The sequence below is a fragment of the Thamnophis sirtalis genome, unplaced genomic scaffold (genome assembly GCF_051295495.1).
Source record: "Thamnophis sirtalis isolate CommonGarterSnake01/CBP01778 unplaced genomic scaffold, rThaSir2_p1.2 scaffold_9, whole genome shotgun sequence".
In the NCBI taxonomy this organism is placed as follows: Eukaryota; Metazoa; Chordata; class Lepidosauria; order Squamata; family Natricidae; genus Thamnophis; species Thamnophis sirtalis.
In genome coordinates, this window is record NW_028261389.1 from 52,354,313 (window position 1) to 52,370,948 (window position 16,636).

Consider the following 16,636-nt stretch of genomic DNA (forward strand, 5'->3'; position numbering starts at 1 on the left):
GTGGCACCTTTTGGAGCAGAGAAATTTTCTCTGACAGTTGTTTGTGTCTCTTTGAATAAAGACATGTTTTATTTTTTTGTATAATGTGCAATCTTTTCCAAGCTAAGAATTACTCCTGAATGGAATGGCAGCATCTGCATTGGAAACATTTCTGTCATTGTTCATCTCATTGAAACTTCTTTTCCATGTATTTTCTCCTGGGAACAAATTTTGGTACATTCTATTTTGTCCAGTATTAATAAGGATCAAATATTATTTGCCTGTTGTGCTTTATTATCATTCTAAAAACTATTATCAGGATTGCCAACAATTATACCATTGAAGACATGCTTCTGTGAATCTATAGGCAGTTGTTATTTGCCACATGAAGGGACAAATTATAGCGCTACAAGACTAGCACTAATGATGCTGCCTAGTTTGGGTAATGAAACATCTGCAATAAAACAACCAAGCTCAGAGAGCACCAAGGACCCACATTCAATCCTGAGCTACAAATATTTTTCTTTATTGGGACAAATTACGTAATTAAATGATCAATGCATAAAACTGAAAAATAAATTTAAAATATAGTGTCAGCCTCTGCTTTGCTGCTTGTTTTCGGCTGCCATGAAACGGGGAGGGAGGGCATGGTAATTGGGTGAGGGAAGTAATCTGTACAGGAGGACTGTTACATGGGGGTTGTTCACACCATTTGTTTGCACATGTGGAAAGAGGGGAGTTTCCCGCCAAGGCCAGCATTCCAACCTGATGATCATTTTTGAAGATGCCTCCCACCTGACAGTTGGGTGAAATACGATTGGACTATGGACTGGGGTACTAAGGGGAGGGGAATGAATCATGTATTGATATCTATTGTTTTCGCGCGCTTTTGCTCAGATCCAGCTTTGCTTAGCTTCTCATCATTTATAATCAGTAAAAGTACACTTAATTCTGCAAAATGGAGTCGAGTGGTTTCTTTCTTGGTTATTAAATGAAGGAGCCGTGACATTAAGCTGGATCACACCTCGCACCCATCCCGGAGCTGACACTTTCTGCGGCGGGGGGACCCCCAACGCTGAAGAATGTCCCACCAGGGGAGTGATCAAGAGGAAGTTATGGGAGCGGCCGCAGGCCCTTCAGTGACGGAGCTGTTGGCTGACCTGCAGGTAGAGGAACAATCTGTTTGACCCAGGTGGACTTGGGGAGTGGGATAGAAAGAGGACCCTGAAGAACTGTTGACTAGGATTACTGTGAGGAGACCCAGAAAACCAACAGCTGACTGATGAGATCCTGAGGAGGAAAACCTTATGATGTCCCAAGCCATGAAACTTCTCGAAGGGGCGTGGGAGAGACACCGGACTCGGGAGAGTGGAATGGAGAGAGGAATTGAGGCAGAGAGAAGGTATACCTTGCCTGACTTGAGAGAGGCTGGGGGGTGAAGGGGGAGTTGTACAAGATGACCCAGCGCCGACCCCAATCCCCATGGCTATAGACATTCCAGGGGGGGGGCTCGCAGGCGCCGGATGGCTAAGGTTCCTCCTTTAAGTGTAAAATACGGGGGAGAACCAAAAGAGCTTGGCCTATTTCTTATTCAAGTGTAGAATTATATGCAGATGTAGGCCATGAAGCTAAAGTAAGAATTATATTGATGGCTTTGGAGAAAAAAGCAGCAGATTGGATGGTGGAGTTGCACAATGCCGACTCCGCACTTTTGAGAGACTTTAATGGGTTTATGGCCGCTTTGAGGAAACATTTTGATGATCCCCTCACAGAGAGAAGAGCCAGGATTAAATTTACAACTCTTAGGCAGGGGAAACAGCCAGTAGCTGAGTATGTACAAGAATTTCAGGAGCTGTCAGCTTATGTGAGGGGGTGGTCTGAAGAAGCATTGCTAGACCATTTCGCTGATGGGTTAAACAAAGAGATTTACCAACATTGTGTGAACAGAAGACCCCGCCCCCTCCCGTAGATTACAACCCTGGTATGAAGCAGCCGCTGATGTAGAAATTGACCTAGCCAGGCTGAATTACAAAGGGGAAGGTGAGGGTGAAGAATCCCCCCTGCCAACCCCCCCAAGAGTTCCAAAAGGGGGGAAGGGTGGATTTGCAAGCAAACCCAAGCCTTCTGTGTGCTTCTGCTGTGGGAAGGAGGGGCATCGTGCAGTGAATTGCCGGGTCAAGATGAGCCAAAATGCCCCACCCCCTCAGAAAGAGAAGAGGCTGGAGAAGCCTCCCAGCAGGAAGAAAGAACCGGCCTTAAAAGGGGAGGATCCTTCTCAGCATTTCAACCCTGTGGAAGGAGGAGACGAAACCCCCAGCTCTTCGGAAGAAAGTGACTCTGATGATGCAGAACGCTGGGTAAGTTCCCATTCGGGGCCCATGACTATCCCAGTTGAGCTTAGAGTGCTCTCTTCTGGCACATGGGAGAAAATTCTAGCTCTTTTAGATTCCGGCTGTATACGCTGCATTATGAGCCCGGAAATAGTAGAGAAATTGGGATTGAAGCTAAAAACTTTGAAAATCCCAATTGTATTTTGCCAATTGGATGGCTCTATTGCGGGAGGGAGCCCTGCTCATTTTGTTATTGAACATATTGAGATGTGGATGGGAACCCACCAAGAAACAATAAGTTTTATTGTAGCTCCAGGGATGGACCGACCCCTTATATTGGGTTTGCCCTGGCTGCGTAAATGGAACCCACATATAAATTGGAGGAAAGGTTGGTTGTGCATCCGGTCTGCTACGCCCCCTGAGAGGGAAGAAGGGGTCCCAATCCCGAATAAGTCAGACCCCAACCTAGCAGCCAGAGGGCAGGAAAAAATTGAAGGGGAGGAAAAATCCCAAAAGAATACTGGGACCTGAAAGATGTTTTCAGTGAAAGATCTTCAGATAAGTTGCCCTCACACAGACCCACCGATTGCAGCATTGACATTCTACCTGGAGTAAAACTCCCTAAGCCCCAAATTTACTCAATGACCCGTAGGGAAATGGACGAATTGAGAAAATTCATTGTCAAAAATTTGGAAAGGGGGTTAATTGAACCAGCTAGACCCCAAGTGGCTGCTCTGGTCCTGTTCAGAGAAAAGAAAGATGGTTCCTTCAGGCTCTGTGTGAACTTTAAAAACCTGAACGGGGTTTGTGTCCAAAATGTCTATACCCTTTGCCACTGATGAAGGACATGCTAGCCCAACTGGGTAAAGGGAAGATTTTCACAAAATTAGATCTATGAGAGGCATACTACTGGGTCAGAATTAAGGAAGGGGATGAGTGGAAAACTGCGTTTAACTGTCCTCTTGGTTGTTTCCAATTTCGAGTTATCCATTTGGACTACAGGGGGTGCCAGCTGTTTTCATGCAATTAATTAATGAGGTTTTACATGATCACCTTTACAAAGGCGTGATGGTCTATCTGGACAATATCCTTATTTACACAGAAACACGTGAAGAACACGTGAAACTTGTCTGCACAGTGCTCAAAAAGCTTCATGCAGCAGAACTGTTCGCTAAATTATCCAAATGTGAATTTCATCAGGAGAAGGTGGACTATCTGGGGTATCGCATCTCCCACAAGGGGATAGAAATGGACCCAGCAAAGGTCAAAGCAGTCACCGAATGGGCGCCCCCCCGCACGCTTAGGCAATTGCAAAGCTTCTTAGGTTTTGCTAATTTCTATCGTCAATTTATTCCTTCTCTTGCCAAGATTGCTTTGCCAATTACAAACCTCCTGAAATCAAAGAGGGGGGGGGGACTCAAACTGGGTAAGCCCTTGAACTGGACTATGGAATGCCAGGCTGCGTTTGAAAAATTAAAACACCTGTTTGCAGCTGAACCAGTCCTGAAACACCCAGACATGGATTCACCTTTTGTGGTCTAGGCAGATGCTAGTGATGTTGCAGTAGGGGCAGTGCTACTTCAGGCGAATGCACGCAGGAAGTTGCAACCCTGCACTTACACCGTTCGAAAGCTAACAGAGACTGAGAGATGATGGGCTATTTGGGAAATGGAAGCTTTTGCTGTCCGGTGGGCCTTGATGACCTGGCATCACTTTTTGGAGGGGGCAAAACACCCTTTTGAGGTATGTACTGATCACAAAAACTTAGAGGCATTAAAGACCCCCCGGAAACTATCCCCTAAACAAATGAGATGGGCACAACATTTCAATAGATTCAATTTCACTTTGAAATATATCCCAGGAGGGAAGAATTTTATGGCTGATGCTTTGTCCACTTCCTCAATATAACAGTTCAAAGCTGAGTGTTGTCCAACCTGTCATGCCTACGAGAAGTCTCTCTGTTCCTGTTGTCACCAGAAGCCAATTTGGAAGTCACACAAGACCTCATTACAAGGCTCAGGGAAGCTCTTGAGATTGATGAGTAGTTCCGCCAACATACGGATGAATGCACCGTGAAGGATGGCCTGGCCTGGATTGGTGCTAAATTATATGTTCCCGCAACTATTAGAGTCATGGTCCTTCAACGTGCTCATGACTCTCGCATGGCCGGACATTTTGGTTTTGTGAACACCCTGCATCTTGTCAAGAGGCAATTTTGGTGGCCCTCATTGAAAAAAGACATTGAGTCTTATGTGGCTAGTTGCCCCACTTGTGCTGCAGCAAAACGTCCACCAGGGAAGCCTCAGGGATTGCTCTAGGCGGTGGCCCATCCTGAGGCCCCATGGAAGGAGATTTCATTGTTGAGTTACCTGAAAGTCAAGGAAATACGGTGATTTGGGTGGTTACCGACTTGTTCTCCAAGCAGGTTCATTTTGTTCCTTGTTCCAAGATCCCTTTCACTAAATCCTTAGCTAAGTTGTTCATCACCCATATCTATCGTCTACATGGGATGCCTGACCGCATCATCTCGGATAGGGGGGTCCAATTTACCTCCTTGTTTTGGAAAGAATTTCTAAAGTTGATTGGCTCCACCCACGCTTAAGCTCCGCCCACACCCACAAACTAATGGGGCTTGTGAGAGGACTAATTCTGTACTGGAGCAGTATCTCCAATGTTTCATCAACTACCAGCAGGATAATTGGGTGGAATTATTGCCTCATAGTGAGGTGGCGTATAGTAACTCAGTACACAGCAGCACGGGATTTACACCTTTCAAACTGATGTACGGACATGATTTTGTGCCTATCCCCGAAATACCTCGGGAAAAACCGCAGGTGCTGTCCCTTTCCGAATGGAGTGACCAGCTCTGAGGAATGTGGCCCTTGGCTTACCAAGCGCTGGATGCAGCGCATCAAGCACATAAGAAGCAGGCGGATAAAAAGAGGGCGAAGGCATAGGAATATAAAGCTGGTGATCGTGCATTTTTATTCACCAAATTTCTCCAAACTTCTCAAAAGTCTAAGAAATTAGGCCCAAAGTATGTGAGTCTGTTCCTGGTTGTCAAGGTCATCAACCCTGTGTCCGTTCATCTTGAACTACCTAAATATCTCAACCGTGTTTACCCTGTATTTCATGTCAATCTCTTGAAGTTAGAACACACTTCTCCGTTGCGGGGTCCTTTGGCAGCTCCTCCCACCCTGCTCCTCATTGAGGGTGAACAGCATTTTGAGACTAAGAAAATTTTAGATTCCAGGAAGATTAGAAACCGTGTTCAATATCTTGTGGCTTGGAAGCATTTCCCTCCGTCTCATGCTGAATGGGTCGATAAGTCCCATGTGCGGGCTCCTCCTCTTATACGTAAATTCTACTCTACCTATCCAGACAAGCCTTGACTTCAAATGATCTTTCTTATCTCTCCCTTCCCCCTTTTCTTCTATGTTATGTTGTTTGTCTGTTTGTCTGTGTTCTTTCGTTTCTGCAGGACTGATCGTCCTTTTTCTGGAGGAGGGCTGGATGTCAGCCTCTGCTTTGCTACTTGTTTTCGGCTGCCATGAAACAGGGAGGGAGGGCATGGTAATTGGGTGAGGGAAGTAATCTGTACAGGAGGACTGTTAAATGGGGGTTGTTCACACCATTTGTTTGCACATGTGGAAGGAGGGGAGTTTCCCGCCAAGGCCAACTGTCCAGCATTCCAACCTGATGATGATTTTTGAAGATGTCTCCCACCTGACAGCTGTGGTGATATATGATTGGACTATGGCCTGGGGTGCCAAGGGGAGGGGAATGAATCATGTATTGATATCTATTGCTTTCACACTCTTTTGCTCAGATCCAGCTTTGCTTAGCTTCTCATCATTTATAATCAGTAAAAATACACTTAATTCTGCAAAATGGAGTTGAGTGGTTTCTTTCTTGGTTATTAAATGAAGGAGCTGTGACATATAGTTCAAGAGTTCAATTTTCAAACCACATACATTCTAAATGGCTTTGTTTAAAAATAGTTGTATTAGTATATTATTCTGGAAGACGAAAAATATTGTTTTTTCTGAAGTATATTCAGAAGTTTCCTGATTAATTTTCAATTGAAGAATGATGCTTGATGCAATCACAACTTTTGTCTTCCACACATGCTTCCACATTATTGAACAATTGGTCCATTGCTGGGAGAAAGTGGCAAGAAGGTGACAAGCAACAGGGAGAAAGCAGAACTATTTAACTCATGATTGGCATCTGTCTTTACACAAAGGGATAAAACAGTCCAATCTGTCAAACACAGCACCACAAAAATCAGATTAGGAACACAAGTTGAAATAGGGAAGAAAATGGTAAGTGAGCACCTGTCTACTCTAGATGAGTTCCAATCACCAGGACTGGGTTCTGAAGAACTGGCAGATGAGATCTCCGAACAACTGAACTATATCTTTCAGAGATCCTGGAGCATTAGGGAACTACCAGAGGATTGCTGATGTGATTCCCATCTTCAGAAAAGGGAGAAAAACAGATCCAGAAAATTATAGACCTATCAGCCTGACCTTAATACCAGGAAGATTCTGGAAAGGATAATCAAGCAATGAATTAGTGAACACTAGAAGCCAACAAAGTAATAGCCAAAAGCCAACATGGGTTTGTCAAAAACAGATCATGCCAGACTAATCTTATTGCATTCTTTGATAATGTGACAAAATTAGTGGACCAGAGGAATGCCGTCAATATAGTTTACTTGGACTTCAGTAAGTCCTTTGATGTATACCATAACCCACTACTAGATAAAGTAGAAGAATGTGGGTTAGACAGCATCTCACCAGATGGATTTGTAACTGGCTGACCAACCGCATTCAACGTATAGTCCTCAATGGAACTGCATCTATATGGAGGGAAGTATGCAGTGGAGTACCCCAAGGCTCTGTTTTGGGTCCAGTACTCTTCAACATCTTCATCAATGATTTGGATAAGGGTGTTAGGTATGTAAGCTAACAGTTGGGTTAGCAATATATAAGCCATGATAGTAGTACTGTTTCTTTAAGTACTGCTGTAAATGTGATTGGATACTGTTACCTCAAGCGGCCATAAGATGGAGCCAGAATGACTATTAGCTCTCTGTTTGTTAAATGCTGATCGGTGGGGGAACTCATCAAATTTGCAGATGACCCCAAGCTGGCAAGAATAGCCAACACTCCAGAAGACAGGCTAAAGATACAGAAGGATCTTGACACACTTGAACATTAGGCACTATCTAATAAAATGGTGTAAAAGGAAGGTTCTACATTTAGGCAAGAAAAACAAAATGCACAGGTACAGTATAGGTGGTACCTTGCTCAACAGTAGTAACTGTGAAAGGGATCTTGGAGTCCTAGTGGACAACCATTTAAATATGAGCCAGCAGTGTGCAGCAGCTGCCAAAAAAGCCAACACAGTTCTAGGCTGCATAAACAGAGGGATAGAATCAAGATCACGTGAAGTGTTGAGCAGTGAGAAGATGGAGTTTTAGGCTACTCCTGAAATTCCTCTATACCAAAGGACTTTTTGGACGGGTTCTTTGAACCCCAGCTGTCCCGGAGACGACAGTGGAGGTGGGGAGGGACCCAGGACCCCAGAGGTAATCGCAAATCTCTGGGGGAGGGTATTAACTCCCCGTGCCAATTCCTTTTGGATTAGCCGTAGTGCTAACCGAAACTGCAGGTCGCCCCTAAGAATGGAAGAAGTGATATCATCTGGTAAGCTGATTTTATTATCCAAGAGAGATTGTTCCTGTTAAAAATTAAGCTAATTGGAAACCAAACAATAAGAAGACCAGCGGCGAATTAGCTTTTCTAATGGTTTTATGACTGGTGGTTACTTTACCTCTTAAATGCTTCAAGAAACTCCGCGATATCCTCCCCCCTCTGAATCTCCTTAAGTGGATCGTAAAACTTAATTCCTACTAACTAGCTCGTCACGATTCGACATTTTTATTACTTTACTATCCAGCTCTGTTTACAATCAGATAAGATTGACAGCCGGTAAGAGACTATATAAAAAAAAAAAGAGTGCCTCGAAGCCTCTGGGGAAAAAAAGAGAATTCTTTATTTTAACTACGACACATCATGGCGTCCCAAGATACCCCCAAGACTTCATTTCAGACTCTTTTCTCTGCGTGTAGAGAACTTTTTCATTCTTATCAAAGATTGGAACGAAAATTGGATCAATTTATTCTAAAATATGAAGCTAAAACTGAGAATGTTGAATGCTTAAATGTCCCTGAAACACAAACGGAAAATGTGAGAAATGGTGTCTGGTCTATCTCAGAGGAAGAGAAGAAGGAGGAAGCCATAAAGACGTCTCATTTAAAGAGACAGTGTGCAGAAGGAATGAAGAATCCACCCTTGAGAATTAAAGTTAAATTGGGAAGATTTATAAACCAAGAACAACTTTATTACTTCATCACTGACATTCAGAACCCAAAGGTGCCGAAATATTTTTGTTTGGACTTGCTTATGGAAACATTTGGTAAATCTATTCAACGAATGGCTACTGGACGGAGGAAACCTTGTGGCTGGAGGGACACAGGCTGACAAAAAAATTTAAAATTAGCTAGATCGGATTACCTTAATATGTAATAGATATAGCTGAATAATGACTGATATGGATAGCAATATATATAATCTGGAATTGGCTGATAGATTGTTGAATACAATTGAAAACTAGTTAAATCTAATTGCTTTTCTGTGTAACAAATATTGTTGAATAATAATTGATATTGATAGCAATGTATATAATGTGGAATTGACATGATAATTAACAATTGGATATGAGAAAATACTTTTAGATTATACATAAAGAGTATTAACTATAATAATTAGCACTATTAAAAAAACTAAATAGAATCCATACAATCAAAAGTTAATTAATATTGGGAAAATGTTATGATATATGATATAATTGAATATTATGGATGTTTAGCTAAAATATTTAGATCGGATTACTTCAATTTGTAATAGATATAGCTGAACAATGATTGATATAGATAGCAATATATATAATTTGGAATTGGTTGATAGATTGATGAATATAACTGAAAATTAGCTAAATCTAATTGCTTTTTTGTGTAACAGATATAGTTGAATAATAATTGATATTAATAGTAATGTATATAATGTGGAGTCGATATGATAACTAACAATTGGATATGAGAAAACATTTTTAGGGTATACATAAAGAGTATTAACTATAATAATTAGCACTATTAAAAAATTAAATAAAATCCATATAATTAAATGTTAATCAACATTGGGAAAATGTTAGGATATATGATATAACTGAATATTATGGATGTTTAGTTAAAATAGAACATGAGGATTTGATGATAATAGAGGATTTTACAAATAAGTAAATGAACTGCCAGCATGTGTCATGGACTAATCCCTTAGCATAACTAAGGATGAAGGATGTTTAAATAATTATAATAATTAAAACCGGAGGTATAATGATCTTGATATGGCAAATATTTGAGTTAAGATACTTGAATTAATAGGAGTTAATCGAAGAGAAGCACCAAAACATGTTGTAACCAGTTGATATACTTCTTATTTTTTCATAATAGATACCTGTGTTTTGTTTTGTTTTTCTGATTGTTGTCTTTGTTTTTTTTTTCTGTATTATCTGCAATTGATTGATATATTAAGAAAGATGTTGTACCAGTTTTAAACTAAAACTTAAAAAACATTTAATAAAAAAAAAAAAAAAAAAAGATCACGTGAAGTGTTAATACCACTTTATAATGCCTTGTTAAGGCCACACTTGGAATACTGCATTCAGTTTTCGTCACCACGAAGTAGAAAAAATGTGGAGACTCTAGAAAGAGTGCAGAAAAGAACAACAAAGATGATTAGGGGCCTGGAGACTAAAACATATGAAGAACGTTTGCAGGAACTGGGTATGTCTAGTTTAATGAAAAGAAGCACTAGGGGAGACATGATAGCAGTGTTCCAATATCTCAGGGGTTGCCACAAGGAAGAGGGAGTCAAACTTTTCTCCAGGGCATCTGAGGGTAGAACAAGAAACAATGGGAAACTAATCAAGGAGAGAAGCAAATTAGAACTGAGGAGAAATTTCCTGACGGAACAATTAATCAGTGGAACAGCTTGCTACCAGAAGTTGTGAATGCTCCGACACTGGAAGTCTTTAAGAAGATGTTGGATAGATATTTGTCTGAAATGGTATAGGGTTTCCTGCCTAGGCAGGGGTTTGTACTAGAAGACCTCCAAGGTCCTTTCCAAATCTGCTCTTGTATTTCTATTGTATTGCATTGTATTTTGCTCTTTGCCTAGTTGCCCCCACCCTTGGATGGATTTTCAGGGGTAATCTCTAACCTGATTGAAGGTTCTTCTGCCCCTCCAGTGAGGCTGCCGGCTTTAGAAACGAGGACTTGATTCCTGCCTGTGTCCTCCGAGTTGCCACCTTGGGCCATGTGGTCCTTCTCCTCCCCCTTCATTTCAAATGGCTCTGCAGGGCAAATACAATAGCTCTGCCCTCAGGACTTTGAAAAAAATGGCTTGTGCTACTAAGAGCTGCCGCTCTCACCTGTGCCCTCCTGCTGTTAACAGCAGGTTGCTGAGAGCCTTCTCGCCCCCCCCTTCCGCTGCTTTCCTTTTTCTTCCTTAAAGGGGAAGTTTTTCCTTAAAGGGAAGACTTTCTTTAAAGGGGAAGCCTCAGCAATTATCTGAGCCTAGTTGCCCTGTCTGGGCTTCTCCGGCTAGTCAGGCACTCAGAAAAGGATTGAATAAGGTGACCAGATTTTCAGATTGGAAAAGAGGGACACCCTTGACCGGGGGGGGGGGGGGGCTTGATTAAAAAAAATTTTTTTTGTCAAAAGGTCACCCCAGGACACTGAAACCAGCATAAATATGAATCTGTTGCCAAACAAAATTTTGATCACGTGACCATGAGGATGCTGCAACGGTCGCTAAGTGTGAAAAATGGTCTCAACGGTCGCTAAGTGTAAAAAATGGTCTCAACGGTCGCTAAGTGTGAAAAATGGTCATCAGTCACTTTTTTCAATGCCATTGTAACTTTGGTCACTAAATGTTTTCCCCCTCCTCGAGACTCCTCACTTCTTCCTTCATTCCTCTTGCTTATCTACCTTCACCTTATCTGTCTTCTGCTCTTTCCCTCTCTTCCTTCCTTCCTCCCTCCTTCCATCCTCTTCTTTCCTCACTCACTCCCTTCCTCCTTTTTTCTCTTCCTTCCTCCTTCCATTATTTATACGATATAAAATTCAATGAGGGTGAAACACACCAAATCTGGCAAAGCTGCCTTGCACCAACCTGGCCTGCCCATAGAATAGCAGCCACTTTGAGACACATAAACCTGGTCTGAACATATTGCATCACAAAGATTTGCAAAGATCACATTTGCAAAAAGGAACATTTCTTGTAGTAAATACATTTTATAAACAATTTAAAAGTAAAAATCCCCCCAAAATAATAAAAAAGGTATTCTATAAATAAAAGAAATCCTTAAAAACCATTGTTAAGTATTACACCAGCAATAATTTATACTGTCACCATTTCAAACTATCATCAGAAATACGAATCCGTTGCCAAACATCAACATTTTGATCGCGTAACCATGAGGATGCCACAACGGTCGCTAAGTGTGAAAATGGTCGCTAAGTGTGAAAAATGGTCATCAGTCACTTTTTTCAATGCCATTGTATCTTCCTGATTATTAAAAGTGCAAATTCACTCAGTGTCAATCATGACTCCTGAGTCCATTTCAAAGTATTGTGCATAGAAATTTTAAAAATGGCTTGTTTCAATTTATTTTGGATAGAATCTTTTTTTAAATAGTCTAAGACAATTTAAAAAAAGAATCAACACAGAATACCACTATTTAAAAAAATCATATGCACAATAAATAAAATATTATTTTAAAATACATTGAGCCTATACTCCTTACAGTAAATGACTCATCTGGAAACAAGCCAATAGCATTTTTTGTGCTTTCAAATTTACAGATGTTCCAAAATCAGCTTAAAGTCCAAATATTTAAAGACCACCCCCCTCAAAGCTATCTTACCAGAGCTTTAAATATCTTCTGGGGAGGCCCTGTAATCCCATTCATGACAAAGGTAGGGCTTTCTCAGGAGGAAGGTTTCAGCTGGTGCCCATCCTTTGGAAACCTCCCCCAAGAGCAGGGAGCCCTAACCTGCTGTCCATTCAGGAAGGCTGTACAAATTATTCTGTCTTCTAGAGCCATTGGGATTTAATATGGTTTTATCACTGGATTTTCTTTTTATTGTTTTTGTGGAATTGTTACAATGATTTTATAATAATATAATTTTATTTGGCATTTTTGTTGCTGTAAACTGCTGAAAGCCCCTGATAGAATACAAATTATTGAATAATAAATTTAAAAAGCTGGGTGCAAGATATGAAAACACTGCAAACTATTGTTCAAGATAATTTGAGAAAAGGGAATCATTCACCAAGAGTGCTAATAACTACTGCTAAGTTATATAGCAAATCAGATACTAAGGCCTAATGCCACAGAGGGGAGAGAAATTCATAAGTTTTCAAGATTTCCTGCACTGCTTCAAACATATACACTAGTCTTAATACCAATGAATCCACAGCTATTATTTGATACAAGAAGATGGGTATGGAGAACGGAAAGAAATTTAAATTAATAAAAAAGATGCCACTGAAATCATCTGTTTTAAATTATAATCCCTCTTCCTGACAGTGGATCAATAAAAAAAGATTATGCCCAATTCAAACTGGAAAAATACATTTAGCTCAAAAAAATAAGATCGTCATGGTGATGAAAGAACATGGCAAGTATCCCTAGGAATTATTTGTCTCTCCAGGCAAATAAGGAAATACCTGTTGCTCTGGTCTTTAATGCAATTCTTGCTTAAGGCAGAACCCTCCCCCGAAAAAATGCTTCTGCCGGGCTGCGAGAGCCACGTGGAAGTTGTCTGCACAGCTGAAAAAAGGACTGTTTGCTGGGCTGGGAGGAGGAGACAGTCCCCTGCCTTCTCCCCCTTTGGCTTTGCGGAGTTCCCAGCCAGCACGGGCGGCAAGTCTGGATGGAACCACGTGGAAGTTCTCTGCGCGACCGGCAGCCGCTTTTTACTCCCGAGTAAAATTTTTACTCGGGAGTAAATTTTACTCCCGAGTAAAATTTTTACTCGGGAGTAAGTAAAATTTACTCCCGAGTAAAATTTTTTTACAAAACATGATTAATTTTACTCACCACCAGTAAGCGCAGCTGCAACCCCAACAAGAAAGACAAAATAAAATGGAGACTCCTCTGCGTCCTCAGCTAAGGAGTCCAGCCAATCAGTGAGCTGGTTGGCCAGCTCACTGATTGGCTGGAGTCCAGCCAATCAAATCAGTGAGCGGCAGGCTGGGCTGGCTTAAATTTGTAGGTAGCATAGAACAGAACGATGAGCCAGCCCAGCAGCTGATGGGCGGGAGCTGCCAGCGCCAAAAAAAGCGTGCCTTTTAAAAAAGCGGGCGGGACGTGGGAAAATGCATCAAAAAGCGGGGGTGTCCCGCCAAAAGCGTTATGTCTGGTCACCTTAGGCTTGTATAAATCGTGATAGCAAGGTTGCTGGAACACAGTATGACAAAGCCGAAGGGAATCCTCACCTGGAGGGAGGGGTCCCCTTCTGCAGCCCTGCCAGGTGAAGAGAAACCTGGTAATCTTTCCTCAGGTTCCAGGCTCAGGTACCAGGTGGGGGGGGTGTCTTCCTGCTGCTGGCCTTGTGGCAGATGCCTCTGCCTTTCATACTTGGAGGTAGGCTTGCAGGCGGGGGGATTGATCCACAGCCTGCCTCTTTAGCTCCCTTGATGGAGATATGCCTCCTTTTGGCCTTTGCTTGCCTCCCCCACCCTTGGCTAATGCCTATGCGATGGTCTCTAACCCTTTTAAGGGCTCCTCAGTGCCTCTGGTGGTTGCTGATGCAGGGCTGAGAGCTTGGCTCCTGCCGGTCTCCTGTGAGCTGCTGGGGGCCGCCATCTTGGACCATGTGGTTTCAAAAATGGCCCCCAGCTCCAAATTCAAAAAGCTCCTCTTTGCTGGAACACATGGAAATGGCTTGTCCTCTGTAGACTGCCACGTGGCTTCCGCTGCCGCTGGGGGCTCTCTCTCTCACCTCCCTCTGCCTCCTGCAGCTCTTTCTGAGCCTCTCCGGCTCTCACCTTGTTCTCTGGTCGCTGCCAGCGCAGGCACTCCGGGGCGTTTTAAAAAGCCACGGTTCGTTGCTCAACCCCTGAGGGGAGCGGGGGAGTGGTCGGGCACACTTAGAGCCTCCTTGGGCATTGCCCATACTACAGGGGCCTCTGCGGAGCTCGCTTGCCTGTCTTTGGTGAGAGTCCTCATTTAGCGCCCTGGGTCTTGCTCTGTGACCTGGGCTGTGTGTCGCCTTAGAGGTTGCTGTGCGGGCTTTCTATCCCCACTGGGGGTTTCCTCAGCCTCTAGTAATTGATCAGGCAGGGTGGGGCAATTTCGATCACTTTTGCAGCAATTTAAAGTTTTTCCTTTAAGTTTCTTCAGGATCTCAGGATGAACACAGCCATCCATTGATGGACTGAGTTGGTAACTGGGTGGAGCCTGGTGACCAAGGCATGGCTAAAAGAGCTTATCTGACTCAGTCCAATCAAGAGAGCACAAGGTCAACCCATCCTGGATACTCCTCCCCTCACTATGGAGAAGAAAAATGTCCTGCAGGAGTGTTATGATCTCCACTGTAACTTCACAGGACACTCTTCCTTAGCTTCACCCTCCCCTCCAGGGGTTTTTTGGCTTTTTAAAAAAGCCCACAAGAAGCAGAAGCCAGCGCACGATACGGAGAGCTCCATTCCTGCAACTGCTAGACTCCGGGACGTCACTTCCATCCCCCTAAACACAGCTTTTTAAAAGATGCATGACAGAGACATATTGTCAGCATCGACTTCATTTAGCAATCAGGAAAGAAACCACTCGACTCCATTTGAATTGAAATCAAGTGTACTTTTACTAATTATAAATGAACAGTTGCAAAGCAAAGCTGAGTCTTGTTAATTAGGTGCGAAAGCGGATAATATCATGTATAATTCAATCCCCTCCCCATAGTCCAATTATAATGCACCCAACTGTCAGGTGGGAGATAACTTCAAAAGTCATCATCAGGATGGAATGCTGGACAGTTGTCCTTGGTGGGAAACTCCCTTCTTCCACATGCGCAGTAAGGTGATCAGATCAGCATCTAGAAACTTCCTTCAGCACATAATGATTCCCCTCCCAGATACCATGCCCCCCTCCCTGTTTCAATGACAGCCAAAGCAGCAGCAAAGCAGAGGCTGACATCCGGCCCTCCTCCAGAAAAGGGTGGTCAGACCTGTAGAAACGAAAAGAACACAAAGAAACAGACAGACAACAAGACATGAAAAAGGGAAAGGGGGAGGGAATAAAAAAAGAAAAAGAAAAAGGAAAATTAGGAGAAGGTCCAAAGTCAGGGCTTGTCAGGATAAGCAGAGTAGAACTTGCGGAGCAGACGAGGCACTCAAACATGGGACCCGTCAACCCATTCAGTGTGAGAAGGGGGGAAATGCTTCCAAGCCACCAGATACTGGATACGGTTCCGGTGCTTACGATTTCAGGAGGTTAGCTATCTTAGCAAAAGAGGGAATAAATTGGCGATAGAAATTAGCAAAACCCAAAAAAATTTGCAATTGCTTTCGTGTATGAGGGGCCTCCCACTCGGTGACCGCTTTGACCTTAGCGGGGTCCATTTCAACACCCTCGTGGGAGATGCGATAGCCCAGGTAGTCAACCTTCTCCTGATGGAATTCACACTTGGATAATTTGGTGTAAAGTTCAGCTGCCCGAAGTTTCTTCAGCACTGTACGAACCAGCTTCACGTGTTCTTCACGTGTTTCCGTGTAAATAAGGATATCATCTAAATATACGATAACGCCCTTGTAAAGATGGTCATGTAAAACCTCATTAATTAGTTGCATGAAGACCGCTGGCGCCCCTTGTAGGCCAAATGGCATCACACGAAATTGGAAACAGCCAAGGGGACAGTTGAAAGCAGTTTTCCATTCGCCCCCCTCTTTAATTCTGACTCTATAATACGCCTCTCTTAAGTCCAACTTAGTGAAAATACAGCCCTTCCCTAGTTGGGAAGCATGTCCTTCATTAGTGGCAACGGGTAGAGGTTCTGAGATGATATGGAGTTCAAGTTTTTGAAATTAACACATAATCTTTCTTCTCTCTCAATAGTACAGGAGCACCTTGGGTCTCGCCGGTTCAATGAACCCCCTTTCCAAGTTCTTATCAATGAATTTTCTCATTTCCTC

General features: G+C 42.8%; 1 protein-coding gene across 1 annotated transcript in view; it reads right to left on the reverse strand.

Annotated features, from left to right (window-relative positions):
- Positions 1-16,636, reverse strand: part of ANO6 (anoctamin 6) — a 132,300-nt gene that overhangs the window by 58,669 nt on the left and 56,995 nt on the right. The window lies entirely within an intron of this gene.